At 48.2% G+C, this 9,640-nt stretch overlaps 1 protein-coding gene across 1 annotated transcript in view; it reads left to right on the top strand.

Annotated features, from left to right (window-relative positions):
* Window positions 1–1,322: 1,322 nt before the first annotated feature.
* Window positions 1,323–9,640, top strand: part of LIFR (LIF receptor subunit alpha) — a 61,750-nt gene continuing 53,432 nt past the window's right edge. Inside the window, exon 1 of the mRNA XM_081133767.1 lies at window positions 1,323–1,411. The gene's annotated coding sequence lies outside the window, so the exon portion shown is untranslated. The remainder of the gene's footprint in view (window positions 1,412–9,640) is intronic.

Genomic DNA, 9,640 nt, shown 5'->3' with positions numbered 1-9,640 from the left:
ATCAGTGTACTGGCAGGTATTTTGTTGCCCATTTTAGTTACATTATCAACAGGGAAAAGTTATTTCAGAAAATAAGCTTCATTTTTCCAGTTTAGGAATTGCTTTGTAATTTCATCCAAAGGTCTCTTTAAAACACGTTGGCCTTGGTGCCGGTGCCTCAAATAAATTACAAGTGAAACAAACAAGCTGGCCTCTTACTGAAGGTGCGGCTGCAGAGCCCCGAGGCTCTGCGTGCCAGGGGCTCTGTCTGGCACATTTCTGAACTTTGCAGAATTAATTGTGCCGCAGAGAACATCATCAAACGCGTCCGGCGTGGCGTGTAAACATCTCCAAACCATGATTCTGCGCCATCAAGTGCTCTCCAGCTAATTTCACTTGGTGCAATTACTCTGGAAGAAAATCGAGGCCAAGTGAAACTGCGGAAATGGGAACAATGCAGGGAGGAAAAATCTCACCCCATTAGGGGAGCCGTTTCTTCTCCGCACAAATAAGCCCACCACGCCTTGGAGGCAAGACTAGATGGCTCCAGGATATTCTTAGGCTGCCCCGCGGGTCCCGTCGGGCTGAGCGGGCCCTGCCGCGGGGCGGAGGAAGGTGGCCCGAGCCGCAGCGCCCGGCCCTTAGGGGTATTTTAGGTAACTCGTAAAATCTGTGCAGCCGCCCCCTCCCCCGCCCGACTCCCAGGCGCGGAAGCTGCTTTTCCAGCTCGTGTGTTTGCAGAGGAAGCTGAAGCAAGGCCCCGCATGGCCCTCTGGCTGCGCACCGTTTGCAAAGCGCGTTAGCAGCGCCCCGGGAGCCGTTGTCCCCGCAGGGCCCCGGCGCGCTGGGCCGGCCTTGCGTGAGGATCTGCTCCGCTCGGCGGCTCCGGCTCGCCCGTGACCTTCCCACGTCGGCCTCGGGACGGGACCCGGCGGCAGCCCCACTCCCGCGCTCGGGCCCCGCGCGTTCCCGGGGCGGCCTAGCGGGCGCGCGCGGGCGGGCCGGGCCGGGCCGGGCGGGGGGTGGGGTGTCACGGCGGGGGCGCGCGGGCAGCTTCCGGCGGGGGCGCGGGGCGGGGCGCGGGGCGGGGCCGGGGCCGCAGCGCCCCCAGCCGAGTGGCGTGCAGGCACCGCCCCCGCGCGCCGCAGTCCCGGCTGGACCGTCTCCCGGTGGCCGTGGCCGTGACCGTTGCCTCCGCGCGGCGGCAGCGGCTCCGGGGCTCGCAGAGGGCAGCGGGCGGCCCCTCGCCCGTGGCTGCCTCCCGCAGCCTGCGCTGGGACCGGCGGCGAGGCGGCGGCTGCGGTGGCGCCCGGCCCTCCTCCTCCTCGCCGCCGCCTGCTCCGGGCGACTGCGGGCTCCGGGCAGCCCCGGGCGGCGGCCGGGCAGCGGGGCCGACGGCGGGGGATGGCGAGATAGCGGCGCGGAGCGGCCCGTGAGTGCGGGGGCGGGGGGCGCGGCGCGGGCCGGGGAGCGCGGAGCCCGCAGCCGGGTCCCTGGGCGCGTCGCCGCGAGCGCCGGGCGGCCCGGGCGGGGTGGCGGGCAGCGCTCCGGCCGCGCGGGTCTCGGGGTCCCGGGCGCGTCGGGGAGGGGGGCTGCGGGGGGAGGGGGCGCTCCCAGGCGCGCAGCTCCCCGCGCGCCCTTGGGCTCCTCTCGGGCTCCGAGGGCGCCGACGCCGCGGCCGCGAACTTCTGCCCCACGGAGGGCGGTGAGTTGTGAGCCCGGAGGCTACCTGGGGGATGGGAAGGAGATTTGATTTCATTTTCCTCTGACTCGCTGTGTTTCTGCGCGCCGGTATCCCGAGGCGCTATACTGGTCGGCTCCCAGTTAAAGTGCTGGCGGGCACAGTCAGGCTCCCTGGCAAATGCCGCTTCTGATGTGCGTCCAACAGAGGAGCTGGCATCGCGAGTTCCCACCGACACGCGCGTTGTGCATTTACATGGGGGCTTGAATAACGTGAGCCTTTCTGGGGCTCACCTTCTGCTACCAAAAACACATGAGGTCTTTTATTTGCACTTGGGTATCTGTGTGTGCCTTTTTGTGTGGGTGTGTTTAGTAGAGTCAAATATTGATACAATGTGCATGAATGGTGTTTGTGTGGAAATGATTTTTTGTTTTGCATTTCTTCTTATGTGTTCTTTTAAGATTATATTCAACAGAAAAGTTTGTTTCAAGTTTGCCTTCCTATTTGTCCGTTTTCCGTTTCAGATCTATCTTTAAATTTAAACAATTATTGAAGTAAAATTCATGTGACTTAATAGTATCAGTCAGGGCTATGAAAGTGATTTCTAGCCTAGATTTAAAAGCGAACTCCCCTCCTCCACAAAGGGCAACGACGCTTCTAAAAGCATGCTTCGTACAAATGATGCTTGCCCCTCCCCTTCAGTGATCATTTTGCCACAGATCTGAAATCATATTTCACTAATATCAGAGAGTTCTCGCCTGAGCCTGGCAGAGGAAGGGAAACCTAAGTCTGGTGTGTTTTTACAAACAGGAGACTGTCCCCTTAACTTGTTTCTTACTTTGACTTTGTTTTATGGCCAGGTGGGAACTGGGTTGCTTTGGAGCCCATTTAAATATGAGGTATGGTTTTTAGGTGAGCCGGGCGGCTATTTCTCTTCAGGAATTGAATGGAGGCTTACTTGCTTTGTAATAGGTAGGATCACAGGCACGCCTCTCTCATTAGTGGAGACTTGGATTCTCTTCTGGGAATTAAGGATCAGGAACTGTGCAGTTGAAGAGAACAAGCTTTTGTGAATTTTGAATGGCTTTGCTTTTTGATGGTCGTTCTGAATACTAAGTTGGCAGAAATATAAACTGTCCTAATATTTAAAGTCACCCTGTTAATTTGTGGAACAGGCAGCCTGTGCATACTGTAGACGATTCAGTAGGTATAGAAGGGTGTGGAACGGACAGTGTACACCTCTCTCCCCCATGAGCCACGGCACCCGGTTTTCCACGGGAACCAGGGTTACCAGCTCCTTGCTTATATCTTTCCAGATGCAGCCTGTGCTGGTATAAACATTTAGTACTGTTCTTTTTATCTGTCTTTCCACGAGTAAGGACGCATTGTATGCTCTGCTCTGCACCAGCTCCGCACCCGCACCCTCGGCTGAGCACTGAGCCTTGGCAGTCTCCCTGTGGGTACCTAAGAGCCGTCTCATTCCCGCACAGCTGCTGAGCGCTCCATTAAGGTCGAACCATAATTGACTTAACCTCTTCTTTATTGAGATATGTGTAGGTTGTTCCTGATATTTTGCTATAAAACTGTAAAGCATTAGTTTTTGAGGTTTTTAAGTGGATTTCAATAATTTCCAAAGGCCCAAAGAAATAATTTACTTCTTTGTAGCACATGCCAGGAAATCAATGGCCCTTCAGTCCGTCCACCTTTTGCTTTTATGTAATTTCACAGTAATCCATAAGGGCCTTTGGTGACTTTGTGATGAAGTGATGAAGGCCAGTAACTGAAGGCATATTCCTCAAGTAACCCATAGCTCTTTGTTTTAACACAAGGAGTAAAAGAACAGATATAAAATTTTAAGACTAATCTGGAAGAACAGTCTTAAGAGTTTAAATATTTTTTAACATGGAGAAAAGGCTTATACCTTTGATTATGTCACACATGACGACAGTTTGCATTTGATAAAACTTGTCTGCCACCAGGCACTAAAATCCTCCCCCTTCTGTAGATTATCACCAACGTCTCATATTTGAGTGCTGCTATAATATGGTTACAGACTGTACAGTTTGGGAGAAGGTTATTAAGTCTTGAGGGGGGAGTATGCTTCTAAAAAATATTTGGCTCTTTTAGATCTAAAATTGAGGTCTCAGAGTGCTTTTAGAACAGGATCAATTGCAGAAGCAATGCTAATGCTAGAAATTGAGCCAGATACACAATAAAATCCAAGTATTAGCCAGTGTTGAGCTTTATATTTCCATTATGTTCATTTTTGAGGATGTTTTTAAGAACAGTACAGGCAAGCATGATCTTTTTCTCTTAACTGATCAAACAAATCTTTTAGCATTTACGCTGTTTTCTTTTCCCTTTAGTATTTAGTACCTGTCATTGTACAAAACTGCTAATATTATTTATATTTGCTCTTCCTAAATAAGTATGTTTTGAACATTTGTTAAACGATTTCAGGCAGCTTTTTAGGGACTGAAAATATAGCAGTGCCCAGGACCAACAGGCCCCACTGCTAAGTTCCCACCTTAGTGGGGGAGACTGACAAAAAGCAGAGAAGCAATAAAGGAGATAATATCAAATAGGGATAAGTACTGGAGGAGTAATAAAATAGGGTTGCTGTGGTAAAGTGTGTGTGTGAAGGGGGAGTGCTGCTGGTTTAGATTGAGTGCCTCTAGAAGCCTCTCTGAGATGGAGAGATTTGAGCCAAGAGTTAAGGGACAGGAAGAAGCCTATGTTTTTGGAGATCTGGTGGGAGAGCAGCTCAGGCAGAGGGAACAGCAAGTGCAAAGGCCCTGGAGTGGGGCTGAGCCTCAGTGCCAGACGACCAGACTTTGGGGAGAGTGGCAGGCAGGAGAGAGCAGGCGCTGGGACCGGCGCCCTGTGTGTCTGCATATGTCAAAGTGTCCACAGAAGTGGAAGAGACCTGGGGTGGCGGAGTTTCTCCACCTGCTGGAAGCCCCAGGAGGGTAGGCACGTGTCTGCTGGTTTCTGGTTGCGTTGCCAGCACCAGGAACAGCCACGGTCACAGTGGGTTGTGGATAGTTGTTGAATTAATGAATAATCAGAGTTTAAAAAGTAATCTTGCCCCTTTGGTTGGAATGCTTAGATTCGGAAGTCTTTTATCTGAGCTTTCCACCTTGGCGCTGGCCCTTGACGTTACCAGGTCGGTTACACTATTAACACAGCCTCTCAAATTTTTGTTTCAAGTCGGCTGCATATGATTGCTGTTCTCCAGAATTAAAGCATGAAGCCTTAAAAACATACCTGATTTTTCAGGACATTATAGTGATTTCTGAGTCATTTAGTCAGACGTTTCACCTTGATTTCAATGGATTTGCCATTTGCTCAAGTGTAAAATTTTCAAAGATGCCCCTTTTATTGGTACTGAATGTTTCAGTCCTTTGGGGCTGATGACAGACTGATGAACACATCTATGTACTTTTTGCAGGTACTTTTTTTTCCTCACAGGAAAATGTGTGCATGTTCTATTTTAGGGATTATCAGGAACTGTGGTGTTTCCTCTTCCCACTTCTGATGTTTGTCATTCTAAATATATGTTCCTTTATGTTAATTGAAAGCTTGGGAAGTGAATTTTGTGCCAAGCGATTGTTACAGACGTTTAATAAGAATCTGTGGTCTCGCCCGGCCGGCGTGGCTCAGCGGTTGAGCATCAGCCTATGAACCAGGAGGTCACAGTTCAACTCCCTGTCGAGGCTCATGCCCGGGTTGCGGGTTCGATCCCCAGCAGGGGGTGTGCAGGAGGCAGCCGACCAATGACTCTCTCGCATCATTGATGTTTCTCTCTCTCTCTCCCTCTCCCTTCCTCTCTCTGAAATCAATAAAAACATATTTAAAAACAAGAATCTGTTGTCTTGCCCCGGACTGTGATTTTTGGGCTCGCAATCGACATCAGGAGTTTTGTGATCTGGCAGAATGAGGGTTTTTGATTTTTATATTTCCTATTCTACTTGGTTGATACCAGTACCCAATACTTGTTTCCATGTAAGATAATTTTATCTTCCAGCCCTCTCTTGTAAGCTCTGTGCAAACACTATGTCAAGGGTGGATTCTGTGACTCCCGAATCCTAGGTAGAGTCACCTTTGTCACGATCACTGAAGTGAAGGCTCTTCGGCAAATAGCAGAAGCCTGTATCTATCTGTTGTATATTTAACTGGTTGTGGTAAATTTAGAGGCTTAGATGTCTGAGTTAAGGTACTTTCATTACTTCCTTTGCATTTCCTTTGTGAACTCTAGAGATGCAGGAATTGCACGTTTGTCTTACGTTGTCTAAAATTACAACACACCTTCTCACCGGTCGCTGCTGCTGATGTTGCTCTTGTGAGTAGAGGTTGCGTTTTATGGTTTTATGTTGCGAGCTGAGGAAAAACTTCTGGTGGGTAAAGTTTTCATGTACTTTTGCACAGAGGTGAGAACGCTTGGCTCTTAGCCGTTCCTCCGGTTTGTAGGCAGGCACCCTTGGTTTGTAGAGGACTTGGAGTCGGTCTGTGTGCCTGTCGTTGAGCATTCGTGTCATCTGTACTAAGTGGCAGTACCCTGCAAGACCGCAAGGAGGCGACACTACTTCCTGAAAGCCGGTGTGGCCCTGCCCTAGAGGGGGCCCTGCATTCTAGGCCCCTTGCCAGTGCCTCCCCCATGCTGTAAGACGCAGACCTCTCCCGGGGACCTGGACCTGAGCACAGTTGGAGTGGTGGCCTGGCCGCAAGAGCATCTGGTGGAAAATAACCAGTGGTGGCAGAAGTAGTGCTTCCCAGTTCTAATATTAGAAATCCTAATGGGGCCGTGAGTTGCAGACATTCTCTAGACAGAATTGGGTGTCTGTCAAGCCCGGGGTGGGAGTAAGCTGCAGAGAAGTAAGATTTCACCACCAGGACTTCGTGCGGCAGCCCCCGAGGGTGCCAGCCGGCGTGCCACCTTAATGCTGGATGCCCGTCATTCCTGCCCACAGGCTGGAGACCCACTGCCATACCAGTGAGGTCCTGTGTCACGTTCCATGCCTCGGTATTTATAGTGCAGCACAAAAGTGGAGGAGGCAAGAGCATTTTAGAAATCTCTTCTAAGAAACAGTTCAACTTTGGCAGATTCATCTCCATCCCACTGGAACCTTATCCTACGTTTGTTCCTTGAAGATTCCTGGCTCATCAGAGTTTTACTGTAGATGTAAATTTTTATTTTTTTTTCAAACCAGGTTCTGATTTCATGGAAGAACAACATAGAGCTTAAAATGCAAAGCTCTTATGAGTAATAGGAACTTTAGCATTCAAACACAACCACAGGACATGGAGAGTTTGAGAGCCAGAGAGCCCTCCGATCACCTGGTCAACTTCTTCAGTTTACTGATAAAGAAACCAGGCCCCGGAGGAGTAGGCGTTCGGACATTTGTTGATGCATAAACATCTAAACAATTTTGAGAACTTCAGGTTGCACATTAACTATAAGGTAGTATTTATAAAATTTGAAGAAATATACAATTTCACGAATTTCATGTTAAAAGGTAGAGCATGTTGCTATTAAAACCCAAACTATTAGGCCTAATATTAGCCAGAAGGGCATGTGAAGACGTGGTGTTTCACTTACTAGCTTGGGATCTTTCTGAGCGGGTGTCCCTGGCTTTCCTAAGAGCCATTCCTTCGAGTTCAGACTGCTGAGATCTGCTGTGATTAACGTTTTTCTGTGCTTTGTGTTTGAAAACATATGTACTTTAAAACCTGTCATTTTGTTGTCAAATTGTTGGCTGTTTTTCTAGAAATACTTTATTAATAGCTTCACTGTTTTTAAAACTTGGGGCCATAGGGGGACTTGATTGTTTAAATACAAACCTAGCCGCCCAGAGGGTTTTAGAAATTGTCCCTTCCAAATGCTCCTGGTGGGTGTTTTAATTGTGACAACTTCTCAGGAGAGTAATTTTGTATTAGTCATCGAAAGCCTCAAGAATGTGCCATGTCCCCTTAGTCAGGCATTTCCACCACTAGGAATTTAAGGAAAAAAGAAAGCATGTGTAGAGAGACCGATCTATAGCAGTGCCCCCCCCCCCCCCCCGCAGTGCGTGTGGACACGTATTCCTGTTCCTAGCTTTCTACCCCCCACGGTGAGTCTTAACTCAGTGGGAATTCTACTCAGTAGGGCGTCTCAACATTGGGAGGGGTGTGTTCTATGAAAGTTTGGGGAAAGCTCCTCTCCAGAACCTGGTGACCTCCACAAAAAATACAGGCTTCAAAAATAACACATCTAATTTGCAAAAATGATCCTGGTGGTTTTCTTTGTGATATTATGATAACTATAAACTAGGAACAACTTAGATGCTCGATGATAGGGAGACTCATTGCACAAATTATGGTATATCCATGAAATGGAGAGCCCTTTCTGCATTAACAGTGAGGGAGGGCGGTGTTTACTGATGTGGAAAGGTACTCAGCATTTCTAAATCCAAAGAGCAAATTGCAAAGCCGTATGTATAGGTTGACCTAAAGTTTTTGTTTTTGGAGGATGATTGTGAGAGAGCGAGCTGGGGTGTGTGAGAGAGAGAGAGAATATGCCAGGAAGATTATACATCAAATGCTAGGTGAGATGATCTCTGTTGAAATTACAGATGACTATTATTTTTATTTTCCTGATTTCCAACATAAAAAGCATGTTATGCTGTAAAGGGAGTGAGATCAGATCCTGTTCCCTGTTTACCGGCTGTGTGAGCTTGGGCAAGCTCTGTGCCTGTGTCCTTCTCTGTAAGTGGGGATAGAAACACCCAGCGCGTGGAGCCCGCAGGTGGAGGTGGGCAGCGGTTGTCTCGACCTCACCAGTCCAGTGCGATGACCGAGGCCAACACTACACGCTCCCGTTAGTACAGGGTTTCTAAGCAGAATAACTGTATTTTATAACTTACATCAACTGTTGTGAAAAGCAGTTCAGGACATTCTGACAAGATATTCCACTGCTTCTGGTCACTGGGAGAGATTTTGTTGACTTTATTTACTTCAAAACTGAAATGCTTTCTGTTGCCAAGAAGTTTTGTTTTGAATTGAAGGCATTTTTTTCTTCTGTTCTTATTTCCAATGATCCTATAGGACAAGTTCTTGAAGGTCAGGGCCTGTTCTTTTTTAGAGTTGTCAGAATGCAGGGGGACACATTCATTCAGTGACTCGTAAGGGCCTTTTTTGTTGTTTTTGTTTTTGCAAGGCAATGGGTAGGCACCAGATCCTCAGCAGTGCACAAGGCAGACGTGCCCTAGCATCGAGTGACACAGGAAGTGACAGTACAAGTCGGGGCGAGGAGGACACAGTCAGCATGCTATCACCGCTGACCATCACATGGCCTCCTTTCCTCTCCTGCAGTTTTAAAAGAGACTTTATTGTCATGATACTTTTCAGTGAACACAAACATTCCTCCTGCTTATTCCACAAATTACCCGGGCGGGAGCAGGCTGGGTTACTTCTTGACACTCACCGATGATTTAGTGATGACTTACATTATACACGTGTGAGAGCATCCTAGGCTAATAGTCTTACAATTGCTACTATATATCTTCCGCGAGGGACTTGCCTTTTTGAGATTGTCTTTTATAAAATTACTGAGAGGGTTCCTGCTAATAAATTTAGGATGAATGGGATTCATGGATATTCTACTTGGGAAATCCCAGCACATAATCTTATTGAGGATGAGGGCAATAATGCTTTCTGTTTAAAATAATGTTTCTGTCTGCCAGTATCTGATATTAATTTCATGATTTGTTCTTTATGCAGGGACAGCATTTTTTTTGTTTGTTTGAGCTGGCAACAGTTGTAAATATTTTGATATAAAGTAGACCCTCAGTGGTCACGAAAGATGTCTTGGAATGTTCATGACAAGTACTGACCTTGGGTTTTATTTCTCTTGTACAGCTAATAAGTCGGTTTCACAAGTCGTTTTTTCATGTTCCTGTGTAGAACACATGGTGGGTTAAGTCATGTCACAGGTCGGAGCCA

This window comes from Miniopterus schreibersii, assembly GCF_964146895.1.
Source record: "Miniopterus schreibersii genome assembly, chromosome: 3".
Classification (NCBI taxonomy): Eukaryota; Metazoa; Chordata; class Mammalia; order Chiroptera; family Miniopteridae; genus Miniopterus; species Miniopterus schreibersii.
Note: the sequence above shows the minus strand (reverse complement) of the source record. Positions and strands in the feature narration are given on the sequence as shown.